The 26366-nt window shown below is 42.2% G+C and overlaps 1 protein-coding gene across 8 annotated transcripts in view; it reads left to right on the top strand.

The window, feature by feature from the left end:
• Positions 1-3565: 3565 nt before the first annotated feature.
• SMAD9 (SMAD family member 9) overlaps positions 3566-26366 on the top strand; it is a 64678-nt gene continuing 41877 nt past the window's right edge. For 2 of the 8 annotated variants that reach the window (XM_032611187.1, XM_032611181.1), the window contains exon 1: positions 3574-3701. The gene's annotated coding sequence lies outside the window, so the exon portion shown is untranslated. Of the gene's footprint in view, positions 3702-3827; positions 3912-26366 lie in introns of those variants that run through there. The other 6 variants (XM_032611190.1, XM_032611185.1, XM_032611189.1 and 3 more) reach the window with 6 other exon arrangements.

Below are 26366 nucleotides of genomic sequence, written 5' to 3'. Positions count from 1 at the left end.
CACATGCCGCGGAGCAACTGGGCCGGTGAGCCACAACTACTGAGCCTGCGCGTCCGGAGCCTGTGCTCTGCAACAAGAGAGGCTGTGATAGTGAGAGGCCCGCGCACCGTGATGAGGAGTGGCCCCCGCTTGCCACAACTAGAGAAAGCCCTCGCGCAGAAACGAAGACCCAACTCAGCCCAAAAATAAGTAAATAAATAAATTTAAAAGAGTCAAAATCCTACAAACATGAAGTAGAAAAGTGGTTGCCAAGAGCTGTGGAGAAGGAGGCGGGGGAATTACTTTTTAATGGATATGGAATTTCAGTTTTCTAAAGTGAAAAAGTTGTAGACATCTGCTGTATAACAATGTGAATATACTTAACACTTCTGAACTGGACACTTTAAAATGATTAAGATGATTAAAAAAAAAAAAAAGTCGGGGACTTCCCTGGTGGCGCAGTGGTTAAGAATCCGCCTGCCAATACAGGGGACACAGGTTCCATCCCTGGTCCGGGAAGATCGCACAGGCCGCGGAGCAACTACGCCCATGCGCCACAACTACTGAAGCCCGCGCACCTTGAGCCTGTGCTCCGCAATGAGAGAAGCCCCTGCTCACTACAACTAGAGAAAGCCCGAGCGCAGCAACGAAGACCCAACGCAGCCAAAAATAAATACAATTAAAAAAAGAAAGTCAGTCTCACCTAGTCCCTAAATAGCATGCTACCAAGCACCAATTTGAATGAATTCCAATATTAACATAAATTCAATTAAAATAATAAAGCTGTATCTCAAAACTTTTTAAAAATGAGGATCAAGAAAACTCACTGAACTACAGAAATGTCATTGTTGACCTCTAAGAATGTTGGAACAGCACTCAAATCAAATAGTTTGACAATTCTCTACAAAAACTGAGGTTTTCATACTCAAAACCTCATGGAATTCAGCACATTCTAGGCATTCTCGGCTGTCATTAAGATCGTGCAAGTTGTGTCTGCATCCAAGTCTCTGGCCAAGGTGGCTGGATGAAATCCAGGCTGCACTCTGACTCAAAGCCAGCACCCACAGGGCTGCATCCACCAAGGTGGGCGGGCGCACCGTGTGGTTCTTTGGCTATCTGGCTGGTAGGCATTCATACTCATTTCTCAAGGTGTAGCTGAATTTCACCTCTGTGGAGACCTCCCTGACACCTTCCGTGTCCGTGGCCCTAAGCGACACATGAAGTTGTATGACAATCATTGGCATGTGGGTCTCTCTAGTGAGACTGAGTTCAAGGGGGAGGCAGGAAAAGTGGAGAGCTACAGATGAAATGTAGGAAGGAGACTGGAAGTGGGAGAGGTGTACAGGCAGCAACTCCAATGGCTCTGAGTGGAACCATTATAATGCTGGATCAAACATAAGGTACAACAGATGTACAAAGCAGGATCTTTGCATCGATGGATTACTGTAGACTTTCTCACAACCTTGTCCTATGTTGGGCACATGACAAGTGAAAAGAACCAACCTTCTCATGGGTAAGGAGGCTGCCTTTCCTACCACCTCTTTATGGGCTGCAGGAGCCCATGTTCAGCCAAGTTCTTGTAATTCAGAAAATTCATCTTCATTTTGCCATGGTTTTCAGGTCTTAATACTGGTGTTTCTACCAAATCACAACCCGTGACTGAGTCTCAGCTCTCACATGATTCCCATTATGTACTTTTTTGGTGGAAGTTCTAACAAGCAATAAAACTGCAGCCGATCAAGAAATCAAGAGGGAAAACTAAAGCAAAGAGTCTGGATTTCCTATTCCAAGGATATTCAGCTTTTGAAAAATGGAGTGTCAGCTCTGAGCCTTCCTTCCCAGAGTGGGTATTTTCTCCTTGGAACTCACATCTTACTGTTCCTGGGTATAAAGGATTAACCTGCTATACTAGGTTTGAGGGATAAGTGATAGGCATTGTATAAGTGACAGGCTAACTTCTCGATGCCAAAATTTCATGGTATGTAAATGAGAATGTACAGAAAAAGAAGACTACACACAAAGAATCTGCAAATCCAAGTCCTGCCAAGGGCCCAGAGAATTCTGTGAACTTAAAAAGACTGTGGCAGAAGCACCAGCCAGTACTGCAGAGGTTATAATTTCTTGCTCTGCGTTGTGTCCTCTGCATTGTCTAATGCACGTAAGCAAAGGAAACAGATAGTGGCTGGGCCATTTCTTTTCTTAATAACATTAATAAAAAGAAAAAGTAAGCCACATATTAGCAATTGTGTGACCTCATTAGTTTACCTGCAATAAAGTGCCCAGGAAGTGCAACCTGTAGTTCTTAGCAGTCCAAAGGTTTCCTGGAGTTTCACACCCAGAACAATCTCCAACTTAACACCTAGCCTGGAGCAGAGGAAAATGGGCCAGGTGTAGAAAGATGATTTAAATTCTACCACAAATGCTGTTTTACACAAGGTCACTGCTCAACTGACAACACTATGATAATGCAAACATGGCATCTGCTACAGGAAGAAACCTCAGTACTTTGAGAAGGAGAAAAAGCAGTTAAATTCATGGCTTTGCATTTCAGGGGTATCAGGACCTTCTGAAGGACTCATTTTTCTACACACAAGAGCAAGCTGAATACTGTCCCGTGCGGCTTTCTTCTACTTTCATCTCTACAGTAAATGCCTTTTCTATGAAGAGCTGCTGGCTGATGGGGAATCAGAGGCCATCAGTATGTTGGTGGCATTTCCTAAACAAATTCTGAGCTAGTTGGAGGAGTCCACAGTGACCTCCAAAGGCAGGCTATCCAGCGGGGGAGCCAGGCCATGAGCAAGGAAGGCTGTCCATTAACGTTGTTCACGGCCCATAAGGTTGTACCTTTATTAGATTAGACAAGAGTATATATTATATATGCTAGGCTGTTAAGCAAATAAATACGGGTAAGGAAATGACAACCCACAAAATTATATGGCTTGTTTTAACCACCACTCACCACTCAGAGTGAGTAGCTTTTCTTCTGCTTATGCCAGGGCAAACCAGCTACTCTGGCGCTGTCGGTGGGAGTAATGATCCCCTTTACTCTGCAAAGCAAGTAAGAAACAAACAGCAAATAACAGCAACCCTCAGGGGCCAGAGACACGTCAGAAAGAGTCACTCGGGGGCGTGGGGGGGAGTCCAAACCGATTTGTTGGTCCTGTATCTCTAGTTCTGGTAACGGCCCTCCGGCCTTGGGCTCCAGGTGGAGGCAGGAAGTCTCAGCGTAGCGGGGAAGAGACGCTAGGTGCCCCGCGCTGGCGGGAGCCTCGCCGCCGAGGGAGCTTGATCGCGGACCGAGTGGAGTCCAGGGTCTCGCGGGAGGACGCAGACGCAGCCCGGGGCTGGGAGCCCCCTCGCTCGGGCCTCCACGAGGCGCCCCCGCCGCGGGTTTTCGCGCACGTGGCTGCGGGCCGCGCCGCACTCCCCCTCCTCTTGGGCTCCCGGAGCGGCCCGGGCGCTCGGCGGCGGGCGGCGGGCGGCGGGCGGCGGGCGGCAGGCGGCGGGCGGGGGCGGGCCTGCGAGCAGGACTTCTGGCGGCTTTCCAGGTCGGCGCACTAATACGGGCGATGAGGCTTCGCGGCTCCAGTCTGACTGACGCCGACTGGGGCCGCCGTTGCCGCCGCCGCTGCAGCCGCTGTCTCGGTCCTCGCCGCCGCCGCCGCCGCCGCCGCCGCCGCCGCCGCCGGGCCCTGCAGGCGCTGGAAGCGTTCAGCCAGGCGGTGAGTGCGCGGCTTTCGGAGCGGGCGGCCGGGGCACCCACCGCGGGGGAGGGGACGCGGCCGCACCTGGGTGGGGGTGGGGGGTAGGGATGAGCGGCACCGCGGGGAATAGGTAAGAGCTGCCCTCCCCGGCGCGCGCTGGGCGTGTGCGTGTGTGGACGCGGGTGCGGCGAAGTTTTTCTTCCACAGGGAAGTCTTGGAGGCTCTTTGGTGTGTGGCTTGGCTCTTTATACTCTCCATACCTGTATTTCTTGGTGGGGCCTGTTTGGGGTGAGTCGGGGTGGGCGAGAGGCCGGAGGGGGCAGCTCCCGGGAGACGGCCGCGCGCCTTCCTCTCGGCTGCGGCTGCGGGAGCCGCCGGCACCTGGGACCTGTCAGAGGATGCTTGGCCCGCGGCGGGGGACAGGGATGGGCGCTCGCCGTCAGCCCCCAGGCTGGGTACCGCGAGGGGCCGAGCACCGAGGAGAGGCACCGTGGAGACCCCGATTTGCCGCTGAGTAACTGTTTGCTGTGGCCGGAGGGGGAGGACAGTGGAGAAATCGGGGTGCGGGGTAGTATGTGTGACTCCGCTGGCCTCCCAGGCCTTGTATCTCGTAGGGTTTTTTTTACAATGCTTACCTTTGAGACACGCGAAGTGAGCAAAAAGACAAAAAGAAAAGTTAGGAATGTTGTTCAAGTGTCTCTGCGCTAGCGCTTGGATTGTGTTGGGAGCTGGGGTGTTTGTCTTTTCCTTCGCCTGCTGTTCGGTGCCAACTCTCCGCGGAGGGGAGGGGGGCGAGGTGGGGAACAGATACAGGAGACTTACTGACGCCAGCATTGTGATCGGAAGGAGCAGCGAGCGTGGGGCGGCGGCGGGGGGACGGGACACATTTTTATGGATGGCTAATCGCTGACAAGTCTTCCCGTTACTATGCCTTCCTCTTCCCACTCTTGACAGTGGAAATTTGAAATGATAGTTTAGAAATACTCCGTTGACTTGTTTCTGGGCTGGAACTGGTACGCGTGAGAAATAACGTACAAATGATGTAAATCGACTTTGGGAATAAAATTGCACGTAAATCCTTTGCCCAGTAATTCACAGTCGGATACACACCCACAGGACACTGTGGATTGCTTTTAATGGATCCAATTTACAAGTACCGTTTCAGTGGCTTGCCAGATTTCTCGGATAATCTTTTGGAAGCGTTGTTGAACAGGAATAATAGAGAATAGCTGTAAAGTCATAAGGCATTTAATAATGCTACCTCCTTGGCCATAATTGAGCCAAGCATCTGGGCATCCTTCTGGGTGAGTGACAGGCATATCTTCTGCCTTGGGATTCCTGTCGGTGTCAGGGAATACCAATGGATGTTTACATTTTAGAAATAGTGATCTATATTTAAAAAGGAAGTAAAAATAAAACCCAAACACATTCTCCTAACTCTAAATAGACAGTTCAGTAAGTAAGTATCCCTATATTTGTAGGAAACCATGAGCAGGATTTTGGACCGCTCTCAAGTTTGTGGTTATCCAAGAAGGATACTGCAGATAAGAAAATGATGTAATCATTTATAAATAAGGAGCATTTAAAATATATTATGATAGAAGCTTCAAATAATATATCAGAAAAAACTAGCTTTTAGTGGCGATGATCGCCTTCATTGATGGCAAGACTGCTGTCTTTAGCAGCCTTCAGCTTGTTAATCTATTCTGACACAACCAACTCCCGTTTTTATGCTTCACTGGCTATCTTTGCCAAAGCTGTTTTTTGCTTGAACTCTGTGGTTTCAAGCTATGTTTAAGAGAATGCCAACGTATTCTTGATCTGAGCAAACTCATTTTTATCACTACAGTGTTTGCTAAAAATCAAAGACATAAACAAATCTTAGGTTAAACCTCAAAGTACTTTGCCCTTCTCACATCTTTGCCATCAATCTTATAAAGTCAGCATGAGCTATTTGACTTTTCTCCTTTTAAAATCTTTTTCCTTTTCTTATATATCCCCAGTTAATGAGTAATCAGAAAATATTCACAGACGTCAACTACTATATCTCTGATTGCCCAAGACCATGGAATGAGAAAAAGGAGGGGTTTTTGTTGTTAATGAAACATTGCTAAGGATTCTAGAAGTAATAAACAACTGGTAAATTTGTTTATTCTTTCTAATCATGTGGTCAGTTGGAGGAGAAAAAAAAATCTGTCAAGAAATTATTTCATAAAGATTAAAATACTCAATTTCAATTTTACAAATAGTTTAATTCTTTTTAATGAGAGTTCACTTTCTTTTGCCACATTTGGAGAGTTGGTGTTTAATAAGTGGTCACTATAGCACTTAGACAACTAACTAGTTTATGTCTGACATTCCCTCTGCAATAAATAAAACAGCAATTTCATCATGTTTGGCTTTAATATGTTGGAAATAATACTTGTCCACAAAATATACTCTGATACAAGGCAAGCTAAAAGTTATGAAAATGAAGAAGTTTGTTTTTTTAATTTGCAAAACATACTACCTTGAATTTTAAAGTTCTAATGAAGTTTAGTGCAGATTTTCTGCTCATCACTTCTAACATTTAATGAGGAATTCAGAAACGGAATAGTCCAGAATAAAACAGTAAATGTAGCAGTACATTGAAAGCATGAATCTCTTCAAATAGTTGTAATTCTAGGCTGTTGGATTTATATTTCCTTGGTTACTGTTGCCAGTGAGTTGAAAAGTTATTCTGAACGGGGAAAAAGAAAAAGCAAACAGTAAATTTGTAAGTAGTTATAACAGTATGAGCACCTTAGAATATTTTCTTTTCTGTTAACCTAGTAAATGTTCATGTCATGAGTAGGGGCATAACAAAAAATAAACAAATACCCCTTGGCCATAAACTAACATTTTCAAATAAATATTCCGATAAATGATGTCTCTTAAGAAACGTGAGCTAACTAAAGTTAAGATTTTAAGATGTTTGTTAGCGTTAGAAGCCATCAGACCCGTGGAAGTTGGATGTTCTTCTTGCCAGTGGACCTCGGCCTGACACTTCCTACCCCAAACCATTCTGAACACCACCCACTACTCTCTTTTTGTATCAGCCTTGAGCTGACCCTAGACCACGTTTCCAGGCTTATCTTCCCACCCCTTCCATATTTTATGCTGCAATTAAAATAAAGAATTGTGATTTTCCCTGCATACCCTGGCTTTCCTCTCCTCTGCATGTTTCCTCATGCTAAGGCCTAGAATGCCTTCCCCTGCTTCCCGACCTCTCACCAAATCCACAGACCTATCAGCATCTTCCTCATCTTTAATGACCCTGTCCAGGTGTGTCCTCCTCTGATGCCCCTGGTCTCAGGTGTGTCCTCCTTTGAGCACCTGTGGCTCTTGACATTTTGCACTCTTGCCCATCTTGTCTGCTATTGAATTACTCATATACTAATTTGTTTCTTCTCCTCAGACAATCCTTTCAAGATCTGTGAAGGAACGGACTGTGTTTTTATCTATCGTTTGCATTCCCTTCTTGCCCACCACAGTGCCCTGCCTAGTGCTCAGTCAATAAATATTAATTAATTGACACGTCTTTCACTGAACCCATGGTCTCGTCTGGAATAAAATCTGCAAAGGAGTTTCCCCTAAACGATAGGTCTTAACGGTCCATCTTTCAAGAAGCCAGCGTTGAACTTAAGCTGAGGACGTGTTAAGAGGCTGTGGAGAATAAGCCCTCACCCCAGCCCAGCTGAGCCTCTTTCTCCTGAATATTGTGGCTGAGCATTACAGTCAGGAAAGCTTATATGATACTCTTATTGCATTAGCAATTTTCCATATCAGATTCACTAAATACACAATGGAAACCATTTAGCAAAAAAAAAAAAAAAGACCAGATTTTTAATGTGATATGGCTACCACAATGAAACTCTAATTCGATTCCACAGAAAATTGCTAACACGATATGCTGACCCCCTTTCCCCCAGCAATAGCCACAGAAAAATTGATACTGTTTTTAGTGTACATGTTTCAAACTGTGCTCACCAAAGAAAAAGCCGACTGCTGCTGAGATGAGCTTCTGCTCTGGTCAGATTGGATGTATGAAGAATCTTGTTATCAGTCTTGTCAGAGAGCTGAATCTCCCTTCTGTGCCTTGTTCATTACATTACCAAACCATACTAACTCCCATGGTAACGTGCATCGTATTCTGTTCAGTGGTTCAGAGTGAATAGAGTTAATATAACGTAAAAAATATAATTTGTATATAAATATCATGCCTATATAATATAGTCCATTATACAGTTTTAGTTGGGAAATCTAATCAACTCAAACCAGTTTTTTAAGAACCAGAGAGACTATGACATAAAATTTAAATGCAAAACTTAAAATGAAAATGCATAAATAGAGACAAATTATAAATGTGTGTATACAAAGCTGTAGCACTTCAGAAGTCCTAAACACTGATGACATGTTGGTTCTCCCCTTTCATTCCCTAAACCGTATTTAATTCAAAGACGAAAATTTAACCCATGAAATCAGTGTAAAGGAGTCCTACAAAGTTCTGATTTTTCCAAAAGGGCAGTTTTGATTTTCTTTTTCAGGGGGAAATACTAAATATCAAAGTCCCTCTCTTTCTCTCTCTCTCTGCGTCTCTCCTGATTATCTGATATCACTGGTGGGGATTATTTTTATATATGAATTTTCCTTTAGGGAAATTTAATATTTCATATCTGACCACTTCCTTTCCCCTTTTTCACATTTAACTTTGAGGGACTGTACGTAGGAAACGTGTATTCCTCAATCATGAAATGGGTTTAGGGCTGCGGTAGTGCAAAGCTGTCTTTGTTTACAAACACTGGGATTATCAGGGTGGCCATCCAGTTTTCTAGCCACTGGACAGATAATCTGCAGAGTTCATATGTTCCCTGGGGGCCACCCAGATGTGTTGATGGCCTTGGGGATTCGTTCTGAAACAACTTAGGGTTTGGAAGTGGTGGAGGTGTGAACATTCTGTGAGGGAGCAGCAGTTTCACCTGGCCGATTCCGAGAGCACATCCCCAGATAGAGGGGGCCACGTGCCCTCACAAACCCTTCTTAACCCATGGGGTATCTTCTTCCATGTGGCCTAATATTTTTCTTTTTTAATCTGTTAAACTGCTTAGAAGCTGGTCAAATGTAGGTTTGCTTTAGTTAACATGTGTGTGTCAGTTTGTTTTTACAAAATGCAGTTCATTGTGAAATAGGTAGTTGAGGCAATTTATCAAAAGCCTTTGAAGGATTTTGTCCCGAGCACTTAGGGGCTTTGGAAGGTTTAGAGCAGATGTGCAGATTTTTTTTTTTTAAGGAGAGTTTGATGGATGGTAGAGTTCATCTAAAGTGCTGTGAGTTGCTTTCTGAGTACTTGTATGTAATTTAATTGACTTGGTGGTAACACATTTCAGAAAATAACTCAGAAAAAAATGACAGATTCCATCAGGGATCTCCATCTCTTGGTAGAATATTTTATATCTCCTATTATTCACACTTGATTATAAATCTGTTCATTCATCTTGCTCTTTTTCTTTGCTAAGAATCACACATGAGAGAATTGGAGTTTGGTAGGAGGAGAAAGGAGAAAGAGTAGGTCATTTAAAAGTTGGTGCATTAGGACAGTTGTGAGGATTGGAGGTGCCTGAGCTCGGGCAGAGGGTGCGGCAGAAAGCAGGTCGGCAGGTGCCGAAGGTGGACGTCACCTATTTGGGCTGGTTTTAGCAGTATTAGAGGCTACCTGTACTAGGAGTGGAGAGGGTCTTGGTGGGCTGGCCAGGGAATTTATCAGCACTTGGAACATTGTTTCTGCGAGGAAATGAATTCCACTTTCCCGATGACCACACTGAAATGCACACTTGTTCATAAAGTGGGACCACCAGGGATTAATGACGTGAGTGCTTATTATTAATGATATGAGTGACTATTAGAAGCCAATGAATGTGAAAAATGAGAAAATGTTATAAACTAAAAAGAATTTAGGTCCCAAGTGCTTTTCTTTCACTTGTTGATGCCTTTATATCATTCTTGCCTGAGTTCCTAGGGGTAGTAGGATTTCATTTTTAGGAGCAGAAGTTGGATCAGATGTTTGTCAGAGACAACCCCTTGTGTACATAACTGCTTCCCTTAGGATTTATTAGTTATTATGTGTTTACACAAAGCAGTGGTTAGGAGTTGGATGTTTGCAAACAGTGGCAAGTTGGTATCTGGGTGTTATTTCAAAGGATGACACCTTTGTGTCATCATTGATCTAAATTGATTGCAAATATTCATTTTAAAAAGTTTAAAAAAATACTGTATTGATTATGTTTTGGGGTCATAAAATGTGATTTTGTGGTTGTAGTAGTTGCTCTAGAAAGTGGGACTGATACACTTGGCCATTCATTCAACATTATTTATTCTGTGCCTTTTGTACCTACACTGCCTGTGAGGCCCCAAACCAGGCCGTCTGGACCATATAAAAAGGTAACCATGGGCTTCCCTGGTGGCGCAGTGGTTAAGAATCCGCCTGCCAATGCAGGGGACACGGGTTTGAGCCCTGGTCCAGGAAGATCCCACATGCTGTGGAGCATCTAAGCCCATGCGCCACAGCTACTGAAGCCTGCACTCTAGAGCCCACGAGCCACAACTACTGAGCCCATGTGCCACAACTACTGAAGCCTGCGCACCAAGAGCCCATGTTCCACAACAAGAGAAGCCACTGCAATGAGAAGCCCACGTAATGCAAAACGAAGAGTAGCCCCCGCTCGCCGCAACTAGAGAAAGCCCGGGCACAGCAACGAAGACCCAAAGCAGCCAAAGATAAATATATAAATAAATTTTATTTAAATAAAAGGTAACCACATAAAGTAGCATGACAAAATTAAATCCCGGTATCCAGGATTTCTTAGCCTAATTAGAGAGAGAGAGAGGTCAGGAAAGCAGATATCAAATTGTTTATCCAATAGTTAAGTTTTTTATACAAAAAATTGACCTATTTGGATTTCTCTAATTTTTCCTGGTTAGAATTCCATTTTAACTGTGTGTGAATTTTGAGTCACTCTTGACAAGGGTAATTAGGACGGTATTATATGGGGTTCAGGACTCTAACCAGAGGTGAAATAGAAGGCATAATGGGAATAGAGATTCTGGTAGTAAGTCCCTGTGAGAATTTAAGGATGCTGAGGGCATCCCTGGGCCTGGAATTTAAGGATGCTGAGGGCATCCCTGGACCTTTACCGTTCTGATTTTCCCAGTTACCCTCTACTGGCTGAGGGAGTTTGCATGGCCCCTCCTACAGGAAACCTTCCCCAGCCTTTTTTTTTGGCTGTACGCGGGCCTCCCACTGTTGTGGCCTCTCCCATTGCGGAGCACAGGCTCCGGATGCGCAGGCTCAGCAGCCATGGCTCACGGGCCCAGCCTCTCTGCAGCATGTGGGATCTTCCCGGACCAGGGCACGGACCCACGTCCCCTGCATTGGCAGGTGGACTCTCAACCACTGTGCCACCAGGGAAGCCCCCCAGCCCTTTTAATAACAGCTATAATAATGCACCTGTCACCTGTCTGGTAATAATGTGTTTAGTTTTCTGTTTCCTCCTGTAGACTGTAACAGGAAAGGGACTGTATTTTATCTTGAAATACCCAGTGCCTAGCACCATGTCTGGTTCATCATTGCTACTTGATAAATTTAGTTCTTCTTTCAACCATGTCCTTTTCTCTTCCCCTAAGATAGGTTGGTGTTTCATAGGGTAAGGAGGAAGGAAGGAGAAGCCATTTGGATTTTAATCTGTAGACACAGGAGAGCGATTCCATTTTGACCTGTGGTCAAAAAAGAAACACTAAAGGATTTGAACAGGCAAATCACATAATCAAAGGGGTGTTTGAAGGAAGGTGAAGACCAGTTGAAGTGACACAGTGCATCTGAATGCCCACATTCGCATCCGGCGAAGCTGGTGAGATGGTTGATACACCATGGATGCCTTTGGCCAGTAAAAATCTGCGCTTACCCGAACAGCAATGCATTACACAGCTCATTAATGATCCTCCTCTATCGGTTTTTAATCTCATCCTTCAGGCAGCCTGTGGCCAGGAAACTCAACCTCCCACAATACATGCACATCAATAAAACATTTTAAATTGCCCACATCATTTTTAAAAACATTTAAAATTTTCTTCACAGCCATTGAACACTTTGCAGGTATTCAAGTACAGGTTGGTGTTCTCTGTAACATCAACCTTCAGCAGATAAATTGTTACATGCACAGGAAGGAGGGAGCACATTATGTAATTCTGCCCTTCAGAAGAATTTATCGTATCACGTCAGCAAAGTAATGGGTTTCAGGTCAGCAGTTAGACTGATTACATAGGGCTTGATAATAAAATAGTGCATGTTACTGATAAAACTGGATTTTACGTTTATTCATGCAACATTTTTGGTAGTCCAGACCTGGTGTTAGGCTGTACTGACCACCCCGTGGCACAGCCTGTGCCCTTTAGAAGGAGCTTGACATCTCTGGGGAAAGCAAGTAACAAATACAAGGAGTCAGGAGTGATGGTGCTACCGTGAAGGTCTGTGCCAGGGGCTGGGGAAGCCCAGAGGAGCTGTGGAGGCCGATTCATGCTGCTATCTGGGGCCGCAGGGAAGGTTTCCAGGAAGCTGCCTTCCAGCTTGGTCCTGAAGGAGGGGCAGGAGGTGGCTGCACACAGGCCTCCTGGGCAGAGGGGAGGGAGTCAAGGGCAAAGGGGGAAAGAACTAGTGAGGCTGGGAATGTAGTTGGGGAGGCCAGGTTGTGAAGAGCCTGGTTTGAAATTGAACGCCAAAAGCATCAAATCATACCCCACCCTGCAATGATATTTACTGTTGTTTTTTATATAAAATACGCAAATACATATCCAGAGTAGAAATTTGGATACGAATATTTTAAAGCACAAACAAAGCACGTTTAATCCCCACCCCTGGAAATAGATACTGTCCATCTAGCTGCAGACTCACAGCCAGGTGTCACTCAGGACTCGGAATGACATGGCGTGAGGACCCAACAGGAAGGGTGCTTTCTGGGGGGTGGGCTGCTGAGGGGGGAGGCACAGTTGAAGACAGCTGCCTGGAGTGATCCAGACTCCCTGAGGACGTCCAGGGTGGGACATGGCTAAGAAGTGTGTGGCAGGGCCCATCGCAGGATTCGGTGACCTGTGGGGTATGGGATGGAGGGAGAGGAAGGAATAGAATTTCCGTGGGATTGTTCTGGGTCAGGCGTAGCTCCTGGTTTCTAGCTTGGACTAGTGGTTAGAGGGTGGTGCTACCAGCACGAGGGAAGCACAGGGAGAAAAAACGGGGCTTTTAGAGGCATAACAGGATCTATTTCTTTCTCTTCTTTTAAATTAGTAAACTTTATTTTTTAGAGCAGTTTTAGGTTCACAGCAAAATTGAGTGAAAAGTACAAGAGATTTCCCGTATACCTTCTGACCCCACACGTGCACAGCCTTCCCCTGCTACTGAGAGCCTGCACCAGAGCGTTGGGCTCACACTGTCACCCCAAGACCAAATTTTACAGTAGGGTTCACTCCTAGTGTTGTGCATCCTGTGGGTTTGGACAAGGTTATAATGACCTGTCTCCACCACTGTACTCTCCTGCTGAATGGTTTCACTGCCCTAAGAATCCTCTGTGTTCTGGGCTTCCCTGGTGGTGCAGTGGTTGAGAGTCCGCCTGCCGATGCAGGGGACGCGGGTTCGTGCCCCGGTCCGTGCCCCGGTCCGGGAGGATCCCTCGTGCCGCGGAGTGGCTGGGCCCGTGAGCCATGGCCGCTGAGCCTGTGCGTCCGGAGCCTGTGCTCCGCAATGGGAGAGGCCACAGCAGTGAGAGGCCCACGTACCGCAAAAAAAAAAAAAAAGTCCTCTGTGTTCTGCCTTTTCATCACTCCCTCTCCCCAACGCCTGGAATAGATCCCCTTTCTACATTTGGATATACTGCTTTGAAGGATTCTGGAGTTAGTAGTAGTCAGATAATTTAAAAATCGTTTTAACCAGCAGACCCTTTCATCGAGGAAGCCTCAGGAAGTAAAGCCGAGTGAAGCAGGGCTGCTCTGGTGGACAGTGGTATCCACAGGGAGACAGAGTCCTGGGCCCCCCTCCCCTGGTGTCCGTCTCCCCCCGCCGTCCCTTGTTGCTGTGCCTGAGGCTCCCTCCAGTCTCCAGGATCCTGAGCAGACCCCTTTGGAAACTGCACATAAGCAGCTCTGGAGCTCAGAGGAGGGCATGGGAGTTACCAGATGCAGTGACCTCAAACTCTTGGGCTTTCGGAGATTTGGTGACTGATTCTTAATAGATTTTTTTTTTTTTTTTTGATTTCCACTTGTTTGTTTGCTTGTTTGTTTTGGTCCCCTTCCTTGGCATCAGGCTGCCAGCTTTGATTTCACTTTGCTGTCCTACCTGCTAGTAGCACCTCCTCTTCCCTGTCTGTTTGCTGTTCTGATTTGCTGTAAGCTTGGGAATCCTAGAAACATGCTTGTTGTTTAAACTGAGTTGAAAATAGTTGCAAATAGATCCTGTGTGATCTTTGTTGTACAGGCTTGATAACATAATTGTTTTGGCAGGTAGAACTCTTTTTTGTTTGTTGCTTGTTCTCAATTATCAGCAATTGTACAGAGGCAATTGCTGGATAGTCAAATTTTATGCAGTTTTCATTCCATCTCTGTCAAGGTCCATCTATCTTCTCACCTTCCTTCTCTTTCTGTCTGATCCTGGAATTCTGGACTTACATAGAAAGTATATTATGGGCTCAGGAATTTCTCTTTTAAAAAATAGGTGTAGCATGGAACTTTATTTATTTATTTGGCCGCACGGTGCAGCACGCAGGATCTTACTTCCCTGACCAGGGATCGAACCTGGGCCCCTCAGTGGGAGCAGGGAGAATTCATCACTGGGCTACAGGGAAGTCCCTGGGCTCAGAAATTTCTATCCATCAGCTCTACTGGGTGAATAGTAGCAGTTGAAGCTGATTAGGAAGAAAAATATGTTATATTTTAAATTCCTAATGAAATGCTGATATGTTGAGATAGTTGAGACACTGTTTTTTTCCTTTGATGTGAACATTTATCCTCCCCTCCCTTTTTTCTCTTTCTTTGCCTCTGATCCATTCTTAGATTGTTTTTCTTTCTTTTTTTTCCCTTTTTTGGGTGGGGATACATTTTATTTGTACAGTGAGGTATGCATAAGGAATAAGCAGAAGTATAACTGTTAAAAATAAAAAAAGAGTGTCCTTACATAGTTTACAGTTTTCAAATTGTTTTTGTACACATCCTCTCCGTATGAAAAGTAATGATTATTGTTTCAGTTTTACGGAGGAGAAAACAGGATTGAAGTGTTTAATTTGAAGGTCTCAGTTAATTAGCAGTGGAGCTAACATTCAGACTCAAGTCTTCTTCCTCCAGTTCCTGTGTTTTCAATCCATTACATTATGTAGTCTATTGTTCATGGAATCAGTAGTTAAACTGTGGGCCCTTCCAAACTTGAATAATAAAATATCACACTTGTGGGGTGGTATACAGTATTTCCAGGCATTTGCTGACAGTGTAAAGGATATAGATTGGAATGCTAGAAGCTTATGCCGTAATCTTCCCAAGGTAGTGTTGACATTCTCTTATAAGTGTTATGAATTGCTTCCTCTTACACAATGTTTAATCTTGCTCTTAATATTCAGAATACTACATGGAAAAAATATGTAGCATTCTAAGTCTGCCTTAAAAGTGACCCACACGATTAGGTGTGTTCTTTAGATTCCCTCAGTCAACCTTTAAAACAAAAACGTGGGGCTTCCCTGGTGGCGCAGTGGTTGAGAGTCCGCCTGCCGATGCAGGGGACACGGGTTCGTGCCCCGGTCCGGGAGAATCCCACATGCCGTGGAGCGGCTGGGCCCGTGAGCCATGGCCACTGAGCCTGCGCGCCCGGAGCCTGTGCTCCAAAACGGGAGAGACCACAACAGTGAGAGGCCCACTACTGCAAAAAAAAAAAAAAAAAAATGTTTCTTGTCTCTCTATTTTAAGAAATAATTCTAAATCTCCAATAATTCTAATTCCAGAATAATTCTGAATCAGAAATTTAATAAATGATGTCTAACCAACATTGACATTCTAGCTGAAAAATCAAACTATATGAATGCCAAGAGAACTGTGTCTCAGGGATTTAAGTGAACATAGATTAAGACTTCTCACAGGCTTATTAAGCATAAGTTCCAATGATATCAGCTTACTTTAGCACTTCATATTATGAACACAAGGCTGCCTAGTAAACCATGTCTTGGTTTAGGCATAATATATCACTTGTAGTTAGGGCCTTTATTTTATGTGAAATTCAGTATTAATATAAAAAGAAACCAATCTGCTGTTGGAGGAGTTCTGTTTTAAAGTGAGATTGAGTGTGTGCTTTATGCATTATGAAGGTTTTGATATACCTGTGAGCTTTTTTTTTTTGCAGCACGCGGACCTCTTACTGTTGTGGCCTCCCCCGTTGCGGAGCACAGGCTCCGGACGCGCAGGCTCAGCGTCCATGGCTCACAGGCCCAGCCGCTCCGCGGCATGTGGGATCTTCCCAGACCGGGGCACAAACCCGCGTCCCCTGAATTGGCAGGCGGGCTCTCAACCACTGCGCCACCAGGGAAGCCCTGTCTGTGAGCCTTTATCAGATGAGAATCAAATGATCATATGTCACTTCCTCTGGGCCACAGTATAACCAAATCCAGGAGTGATGATAAAAAATATATTTAAAAACTAACTTCAAATATTCTTGTACTTAGTTGTGTAGTATAAGGTAAGGTTGTTTAACCCAATAATATTCCCATGCAGTAGATTCTATTATAGTTCTATTATAATCCTATTATAGTCCTATATATAGATTCTATTATATTCCAGGAAGGATTATAAAGTCAATTTTATGGCAGAATGAATTTCAAATTGTGTGGACCTTCCAATAGATTTGAAGTCCTAGAGATTCTGGAATATTAGTAGGTTTTAACGCAACTTTAAATATCGTATGTGATAGTGCATGAAAAGGAGTTTATATTTCTGCTTTCTTTCAAAATGCTTACAGCTGATGAATCTGTGGATGTTTGTTTAATTTAGTTATTTGTTTTGTATGAGAATAAGTGATTCCAAGAAAATAAAGCTCAATAATATCAATTAGCGGTATATAGACTTGCTCTTGGTTGGTTCTGAGATAGAAAGTAGATCTCATTTTTAAAAATAATCTCTCTAGAAATGGACTTGAGGATGTGGGGAGGGGGAAGGGTAAACTGTGACAAAGTGAGAGAGAGGCATGGACATATATACACTACCAAACGTAAGGCAGATAGCTAGTGGGAAGCAGCCACATAGCACAGGGAGATCAGCTTGGTGCTTTGTGACCGCCTGGAGGGGTGGGATAGGGAGGGTTGGAAGGAGGGAGACGCAAGCGGGAAGAGATATGGGAGCATATGTATATATATAACTGATTCATTTTGTTGTGAAGCAGAAATTGACACACCATTGTAAAGCAATTATACTCCAATAAAGATGTTAAAAAAATAAAATAAAATAAAAATAATTTCTCTAGAGATTGTTCCATATTTTCCCCTTTTTCTTCGTGTAGAAGGAAATGTTATTTTTAAAACAGTACTCCCCTCTTCCCCAGCCGCCCCAAACTACCACTGTCAGAGAAAATTGATATGTTTATATGATTCCGCATTAAGTGGAAGAAAAGATCTGAAAGGCAGGCAGAATGCCCGGACTGCACAAAACTATGATGGTCCTGCAGTGAGTGTGGGCCATTGAAAGGTGAGTAACCTACATAATTGGGCCTGGGCTGTGTGTGAAGATTTCCCAGCATTTTGTTATTAGGGATTTTAGTTTCTTTCAAGGCTTCCATGTACCAATGGCACATTATTTTCCATCTCAAAATTAGAGTTTTAAAAAACCCTCTGATTTTGGCAGAAGGAGACTTTATTTGTAAAATCCCTTGAAGGTAGTGATGAAGCAAATTATCATAACATTTGGAATAAGATTTTTCTTGTGGTAAAATATACATAAAAGTTACCATTTTTAAGTGTATAATTCAATGGCATTAAGTATATTCATGTTGCTATGCTTCCGCCACCACTATCCATCTCCAGAACTTTTCCATCCTCTCACTTGTAACTCTGTACCCATTAAACAAAAACGCCCCCTTCCCTTTCCTTTCAGTCCTGGTAGCTTCTATTATACTTTCCGTTGCTATGAATTTGCCTGTTTTATTTACTTCATGTAAGTGGAATCATACTTTTGTGTTTAGCTCATTTCATTAGCATAACGTCTTCAAGTTTCATCCGTGTTGTAGTATGTGTCAGAACTCCCTTCTTTTTAAGGTTGAATAATAGTTCATTGTATGTATGACCCATTTTGTTTATCCATTCTTCTGTTGATGGACACGTAGGTTGTTTCCATCTTTTGGATATTGTGAATAATGCTGCTCTGAGCATTGGTATATGAGTACCAATCAGTGTCTGTGTATCTGTTTTCCTTTGTGTATATACCTAGGAGTGCAATTATTGGGTCCTGTGGAAATTCTACATTTAATTTTTGAGGAGCTGCCAAACTGTTTTCCACAGCTGCTGAGCCATTTTACCTTCCTACCAACAGTGCACAAAGGTTCTAATTTTTTCACATTCTTGTCAATGCTTGTTAGTTTCTGTTTTCTTGATAACAGCCATTCTAAAGGGTATGAAGTGTTATCCCATTGTGGTTTTGATTTGAATTTCCCCAGTGACTAATGACGTTGAGCACCTTATCACAGGCTTATTGGCCACTTGTATATCTTCTCTGGAGAAATGTCTATTCAAGTGCTTTGCCCACTTTTCAACTGAGTTGTTTGGGGTTTTTTTGTTGTTGAGTTCTTTATACATTCTGGATATGAATCCCTTATCAGATATATGATTTGCGTGGAATGTGATTTTTAATGGAAAGAGTCTAAAAAACTACTATATGTATATATGTATTTTCCACCTATTTGTGTATATTACTTTTCACATTTAAGAATTCTGTGGAGTTTCATAACATACAGTCATATAAGTAAAAGAAAGCAGGGGCTTCCCTGGTGGCGCAGTGGTTGAGAGTCCGCCTGCTGACGCAGGGGACACGGGTTCGTGCCCCGGTCCGGGAGGATCCCACATGCCGCGGAGCGGCTGGGCCCGTGAGCCATGGCCGCTGGGCCTGCGCGTCTGGAGCCTGTGCTCCGCAATGGGAGAGGCCGCAGCAGTGAGAGGCCCGCGAACCGCAAAAAAAAAAAAAAAAGAAAGCAGATATTTAAAAAGATTCTTTGTTTCTAAAACCCCACCAATCTTAGGTCACATTAATTTTAAACAAATCATAGTTAGGTTAGAGGATATCTAGCCAGCAAAAGAGATAAGAGTCCAGTGTGTGATATAACATTCAGTGACACAGCAGTTGTTCTGCAAATGAAATTAGAAGGGCCATTTGGTCTTTGTAGCTCTAGAAAGTTGGATCACTGAAGAAAAATTAGCTGCCGTCCCCTAGAGTCCGTTTTTGGCCCCTCAGTGTCCTTCTCATTTAAAAGCTTTCGTTTGAGTTAAGAGAGTTGTAATGCAGGTAGATTAGAAATAAGAATTTTTAAAACTTGTTTCTAGTTCTGCTTTTGACATATTAATATGGTGATAGTATAATTGAAAATCCAGCAGCAACTCTTAACTGAAAAACAAAGATATTTTAAAAAGTGTAAGACCTTTTGAACAGGATAAGGACAATAAATATTTTTAGTCTCATTTATGTGTGGTATCCAAAAAAAAAAACCCCAAAAAAGCCAACCTCATAGATACACAGAACAGATTGGTGGTTGCCAGAGGTGTGTGTGGGGGAGGGAGCAGAATAGTTGAAGGGGGTCAAAAGGTATAATTTATAACATAAATGAGTCATGGGAATGTGATGTACAGCATGGTGACACGTGATCATACTGTATAGTGCTGCATATTTGAAAGTTGCTGAGAGAGTAGATCTTAGAAGTTCTCATCACAAGAAAAAAATTTATGTAACTAGGTATGATGACAGATGGTAACTAGACTTACTGTGTTGATTATTTTGCAATATGGACAAATATCAAATCATTGTCTTGCACACCTGAAACTAATATAATGTTATATATCAATTATACCTCAATTAGAAGAAAGGATTTTTCAGAAGAATAGATTAGAGGAGAGAAAGAGTAGGAATAGAGTAGAATGACCAGGAGTCAATTTCAAGAAATGAAAGCCTAGGTCAGCATTTCTCAGCTTTGACTCTACTGGTGTTTGGGGTTGGGTAATTGTGGGGTGCTGTCCTCTGAGTTGTAGGAGGTTTAGCATTATCCCTGGCCTCTACCTGCTAGATGCCAGTGGCACCCACTCCCTCCAGCCCAGTTGTGGCAACCAAAAATGCCTCCAGACTTGCCAAGTGACCCAAGGGGGGTAAAATTACCCCTCCTCCCTCCTTGAAAACCACTGGTCTAGGATGGTAAGAGCCTGAGTTGAGTTCCAACAGCAAGATGTCATAAAAAGGGGAAAACAAGTGCAATTTTGAGTAAAGAAAATTTCTGGTAATTAATACTTATTAAGCAGCTACCATTTCCCAGGCACCAGCACTAGGTGACATAGTGCCGTCACACAAGTAATCATAAATATTTATTAAATGCAGATTTTATGGGAGGGATTGGAGCTACAGAGATGAATAAGACCGTTTCTGTCCTTAAAGACTGTCATTTAATAGAGGAGAGACAGATGAACAAATAAATTACGATCCAAAGTGAAAATAGTAATGTGTATAAGCTACTGACTGAGAAGAGAATTCATCTGGGAAAGTCACGTGAGCTGGATTTGAGGGATGAACAGCAATATTGCCTCCCGGAGTGGGTTTTGCAGATGAGGTGGTGAATTCTCCATGGTCATTTAGTCGCTAAGTTGAAGACCAAGTTGAGGCAAAGCTCTCTCCAGACTGTCACCTCTGTCCAGGGAATAAAACTCCCAGAATATAATTAAACCTGGGATGACTGCCCGGGGAAATTGTACATTTTCCCTGAGGGTTTGAGTGGAGCGATTAGCACCTGGCAAATCCCAGAGCTGTGCCCTTTTAGTGACAGCTTATATACTTCACATATTGTTTTAAATCATTATCAGATGAGGAGATGCATATCTCACTCCCTTAATAAATCAGACTCTCTGCCAAACTACATCAACAACACCTTGTTGATTTTGAAAAAGTTAAATAAGAGGCCTATTTGCATCCTCTGATTAACAGGTTCTTTATTAGCAAGTAGGTGTGCTGTCTTGGAACCTAGAAACAGATGGGGCCATATGGCTTAATTTGTGGAGTGGCAATAGATTACTTCATCTCACAGCAGCAGTGTTTGCTGTTATGTAGGAAAAATGCAATTATTCAGTGGCAGTTTACATAATATACATTCAACAATAGTGGTGCTCTTCATACTTCCTTAATTATTTACATTTAAAAAATTTTACATGGTAAAAGGAAGCAATGAGCATCAAAGAAAATTGCCAAAGCATTTATCTTAAACTGCACCACATACTCTAGCGCTGCTTTTTCTTCACTGGCTTCTGTCCCATTAGTAACAATAGTGTTCAGGCTTGCTGATGTCACTGCTCACTCATTTAATTTAACTAAATGTGATAAATGTGTTTAATGAAGATTTCGTTTGGAACTTTTTTAGAAGGTCAGTATGGTACTTTTGCATTGCAGGGTATGTTTTCTGATATGATTGTAAAACTACATAAACTTATCAAAAATAATTATTTATGTATCCTAAAAGCTATGGAGACACTTGAGATAAGATGCAAAAGCTCTTTTCCCTCTCAGTTCAGAGAAGACAATCTATGGTTATTCTGCTTCATCTCATCTGATGGTTTGTTTTTGAAAAATATAAAATGTTCAATGTGATAGTAACGAAATGATTTTTAGCTTTAGTATGTGTGAATTACTAAATACTGACACACACCAGAATGGCTCCAGCTGCTCCTGCCCCACTGACAATATGGCTTTGAAAGGGTCCCTTGGCACCAGAGCCCAAGCCTAAACCACCTGCCTTCCTGCCATTTCAACTCTTCTCTGACAGGAATTGCTCAACCATGGTATTATCTTCCTCTCTTTTCCTTTTCTCCTCTCACCCCCACCACTTTCTCTGAGCTGTGGACAACTCTGTCTTCTCAGGACCTCATTCATTCATTTAGCAAATATAAGCACCTACTATATGCTAAACCCTATTCTAGGAGCCTGGGGTACAGTGGTGATCAAAATGGACAAAAATCCACGTCCTAATTGAGCCTATGTCATGGTGGGAGAAAAGAGACAATAAACCATAAAAATAAATAAAATACAAAACAGTCTTGAAAAAGGAGAACAAAGTTGGAAGGCTCACACTTCCTGGTTTCAAACTTACTACAAAGCTACAGAAATCAAAAAAGTGTGGTATTAGCATAAGGCTAATTAGATCAATGGAATAGAATTGAAAGCCCAGAAATAAAACCAACCATCTGTGGATCTGTGGCTGATTGAGTTTTGACAAAGGTGTTAAGAACACTCCATGGGGAAAGAATAATCTCTTCAACAAATGGTGCTGGGATAACTGAGTATCCACATGCAAAAAAATGAAATGAGACTCCTATCTCACACTATACACAGAATTAACTGAAAATGATCAAAGACCTAAATAAAAGTGCTAAAACCATAAAACTCTTAGAAAAAGACATAGGGGTAAATTAATTATGACCTTGAATTTGGCAATGAGTTCTTAGATAGGACTCCAGAAGCACAAGTGACAAAAGAAAAAGTAAATAAATTGGACGTCATCAAAATTAAAAACTTCTGTGCATCAAAGAGCATTATCATGAAAGTAAAAATACAACATATAGAAAGGGGAAAATATTTGCAAATCATGTATCTCAGAATCTCTATATCCAGAATGTATAAAGAACTCTTACAGTGCAACACACAAAGACTAACAATGCAGTTTTAAAATGGGCAGAGGACTTGAGCAGACTTTTCTCTAAAGAAGATACACACATCACCAAGAAGCATGTGAAAAGATGCTCAGCATCATTAATCATTAGGGAAATGCCAGTCAAACTACTGTGAGATACCATTTCACATCCTCTCAAGATACCCCACATTCCTTAAGCTGATGCCAGTTTTCAAGCAGGTAAACATAAATATATTTTATCAGTAGATTTCCCACTCTGGTAGAGTCCTTTGAATGGCAGGCTGGGCTTAAGCAGAAAAGGGCTTTGTCATAATATGGAATACTATATTGCAGCATTTTAAAAGAATAAAGTAGATTTATATAATACTAACATAGAAAATACCCTCAGGCAAGTTGCAGAATGATTAAATATTTTTTAAAATTCAAACTAATACTATATTTTTTTGGTGAGGACCTATCTATATGTGAATATGAAGAGGAAAATATCTAAAAATAAGCCCAAAGAGGTAGTTATACCAGGAAGGAAATGAGGATTTGGGAACTGTGGTTGATGATCAAATGAAATTTAATCTTATCTGTGTTTTAACTTTTGTAAGAATAATAGCTTAATGAGCAACTTACATAATTAGAATTGTAAAATGCTTTGACTGATTTAGATATGACTAGAGGCAAAATGCCTCTGGGTTTATTTTGTTTTCGTTTTAGCAATTAGTCTGAAACTGTTGACAACCAACTGTAAAATCTGTACAGGGAGTGCTCAAAATCTGTTTTTTTTTTTAAATTATGGCACAAGAAAGTATTGTAAGTGAAATAAAAATGCAACTTAGAGTTAAAATTGAAAGCTGAATATTACTCTATCACAAAACTTGAAAAACAAAATACTAACGTGAAAATGCTTACAATATTTCATTCATTGAAATAGGCAGAATATAAGACATATCTGTGAACTAACCCTATTTTACAATATTTTTATTTAGAAGAAAGAGTTTTAAGTTCATAAAAATGTTAACAATGGTTAGCACTTCTGTGTGAATGAACAGTCATTTTGGGACTCTCTTTTTAAGAAATTTTCCATATTTTTCTAGGTTTGCTTTTTTTTTTCTTTCTTTCATGAACACAAAATGCTTTTAAAATCAAGGGGAGAAAATGCTCTCATTATTTTAATTAAAGAAAAAAGGGGACTTTCCTGGTGGCGCAGTGGTTGAGAGTCCGCCTGCCGATGCAGGGGACATGGGTTCGTGCCCCGATCCGGGAAGATCCCACATGCCGCGGAGCAGCTGGGCCCGTGAGCCATGGCCATTGAGCCTGCGCATCTGGAGCCTGTGCTCCGCAATGGGAGAGGCCACAACACAACAGTGAGAGGCCCATGTACCGCAAAAAAAAAAAAAGATAAAAGGAAGGGAGAGAGAAAGGAGGAAAGACTGGGCGCAGGGCAAGGCAGGAAAGATGGGGAATTCTTGTGCTACTCTTCTGCCTCAAGTATTAATAGCTTGAATTGTGTGTTTTCATTGCTTTGATCTTTAAAATATAATTTGATAACATGTATGTATCTCTGTGATATTTAATTTTTGTTTATCTGTTTTTAAACTTTATAAAAATGATTTCATACTCTGTATAGTCTTCTAGGCTCTACTTTGTTTTTCATTTAACATTTTATCTCTAAGATCAACCCTCAGTATAGTTAGTTATGATATTTCACTGTGAGATTATTCCATCATTTATCTGTTCATTCTCTAGTTGATGGATGGGTTATTTCCAAATTTGTGCTATTTTGAATAATGCTGCTATATAAGTATTACCGTATATGCAGTAGTGTCATTTAGGACAGTGCCTTTCACATGGTTTTAACTATAACCCAACAGGACATATACACAACTTCAAGATATAATACTTTTCCCTACTCTGAGCAATGACGCTGATAAAACCCAGTCTATTTTTTAAAATACTGATAGAGATCAAATAAGTTGGATTTTATTAACCATTTTTTTTTTTTTGCGGTACGCTGGCCTCTCACTGTTGTGGCCTCTCCCGTTGCGGAGCACAGGCTCCGGACGCCAGGCACAGCGGCCATGGCTCACCAGCCCAGCCGCTCTGCGGCATGTGGGATCTTCCCGGACCAGGGCACGAACCCATGTCCTCTGCATCGGCAGGCGGACTCTCAACCACTGTGCCACCAGGGTAGCCCCTATTAACCATTTCTACCTGAGGTTTGAAAACTAGTGGAGGACATACATCCGGTTGTGGAGTTGCTAAGTCTAAAGATGCAAATTTCAACTTCACAAGATAACAAATTGTTTGCAAAGTACTGATCCACCTATTCCTATCAATTTTTGTTAATCACATTCTTATCAACACTTGGTATTTCAGACAAAGTTAGGTTTTCAACAAGAAGTCTATTAATAAATCAAGTGAGGACATATTAATGATTTTTACTTACATTCTACTCTTACAACTAAAAATTTCTAGCCAAATAAAGTGCCAGGATTTCCAGAAGACTGGAGAACACTGAGTTGTTCTGTATTCTGCTTGAGATCTTGCTTGGCAAATGTCTTCACATATTCTTTGTTTGAAACTACATCTCACTTATTACTCTGTTTGCTTTGCTGCTCAAGTATGCAAATAGTGATCTACCTCAGTTGTGGCTTCATGCTTGATTTTAAAGTTAAGCATCGCTGAGATATTATCTGCTGAGTAACAGTTTAACCAACTGAGAAAACAGGTACGTTGTCCCTGATATGGTATGACACGGGTCATTCTAAAAAGACTGGAATTTTTATGGGCAGTGGTGATGTCAGTTTTAAAGCTCAAAGGATCCGTTAAGTGTAAGCAGGCTGTTTGATGAAAAGTTTTGGTTGATTTTGTCAAAATGTGAAGCCTTAGCCTGACATCTAAGGCTTCATAGTAAGAACTCAGTTTAGCTAGTTTGTGGGTCTTGTCATCGTTTGTAAGGTTGAGAATGTCTTTCCTGCTGTTTTTACACTTGCCGGGGAGGGGAGTGCCTTTGTATGCTGGGGCACTTCCTCTTGCCTCTTGCTGTGTTTCATGACTCCTTAGCACATAAAAATCTACTTGTTAGTCTAGATTCAGTGACTAAATCTACAATGGAAGAATTTTTGCTCTGCACAATGATTGACTTCATTATTCACAGCTATCCTCTTGGTTAATGGGCCATCAGCCATAATCTTATAAGACTCCTTCCTTATGTCTGTCTGGCCTGGGTGACTCCAATAGGAGGTGAACTTCCGTCCAGCTTAATCTTTCAAGTCAGTGGTACAATTAAGCCTAGTCACCCAATAATGCCATGTTGTATTTATTTCAATGATATTATCATCATAATTGACAAAAATTTTCCTAACACTGCCTTGCACCTTTTCATCCTTCTGGGTGTGAGTTTTTCTAGCTTGAAAATGTACAGAGCTCATTACAATGGGTGAGCTCACTTTGACTCCAGCACGGATTCCGTTTTTCGTTTTGTTTTGTTTTTAGTTTCTGGAATTCTTTCTCAAGGGCGAGAATCCTAACCGTAGGTCTAAAGAAGTACTTGCTTGCACGGTGGGACAGTAGCAGTTAACAGATGCCCAGTGGAACGGCAGGAGTAGATAAATTTACAGCACAAAAATGTTAGGACTCTAAATGGTGTCGTTTCCTCAGTTATATCGCATCTACGTTTTTAGAGATTCTACCTGGAGAAAAACCTAACAAGTTGGAGCAGCTCAAGTTCATGTCTCATG

This window comes from Phocoena sinus, chromosome 18 (genome assembly GCF_008692025.1).
Source record: "Phocoena sinus isolate mPhoSin1 chromosome 18, mPhoSin1.pri, whole genome shotgun sequence".
Lineage (NCBI taxonomy): Eukaryota > Metazoa > Chordata > Mammalia > Artiodactyla > Phocoenidae > Phocoena > Phocoena sinus.
This window is presented reverse-complemented; position numbering and strand designations above follow the sequence as displayed.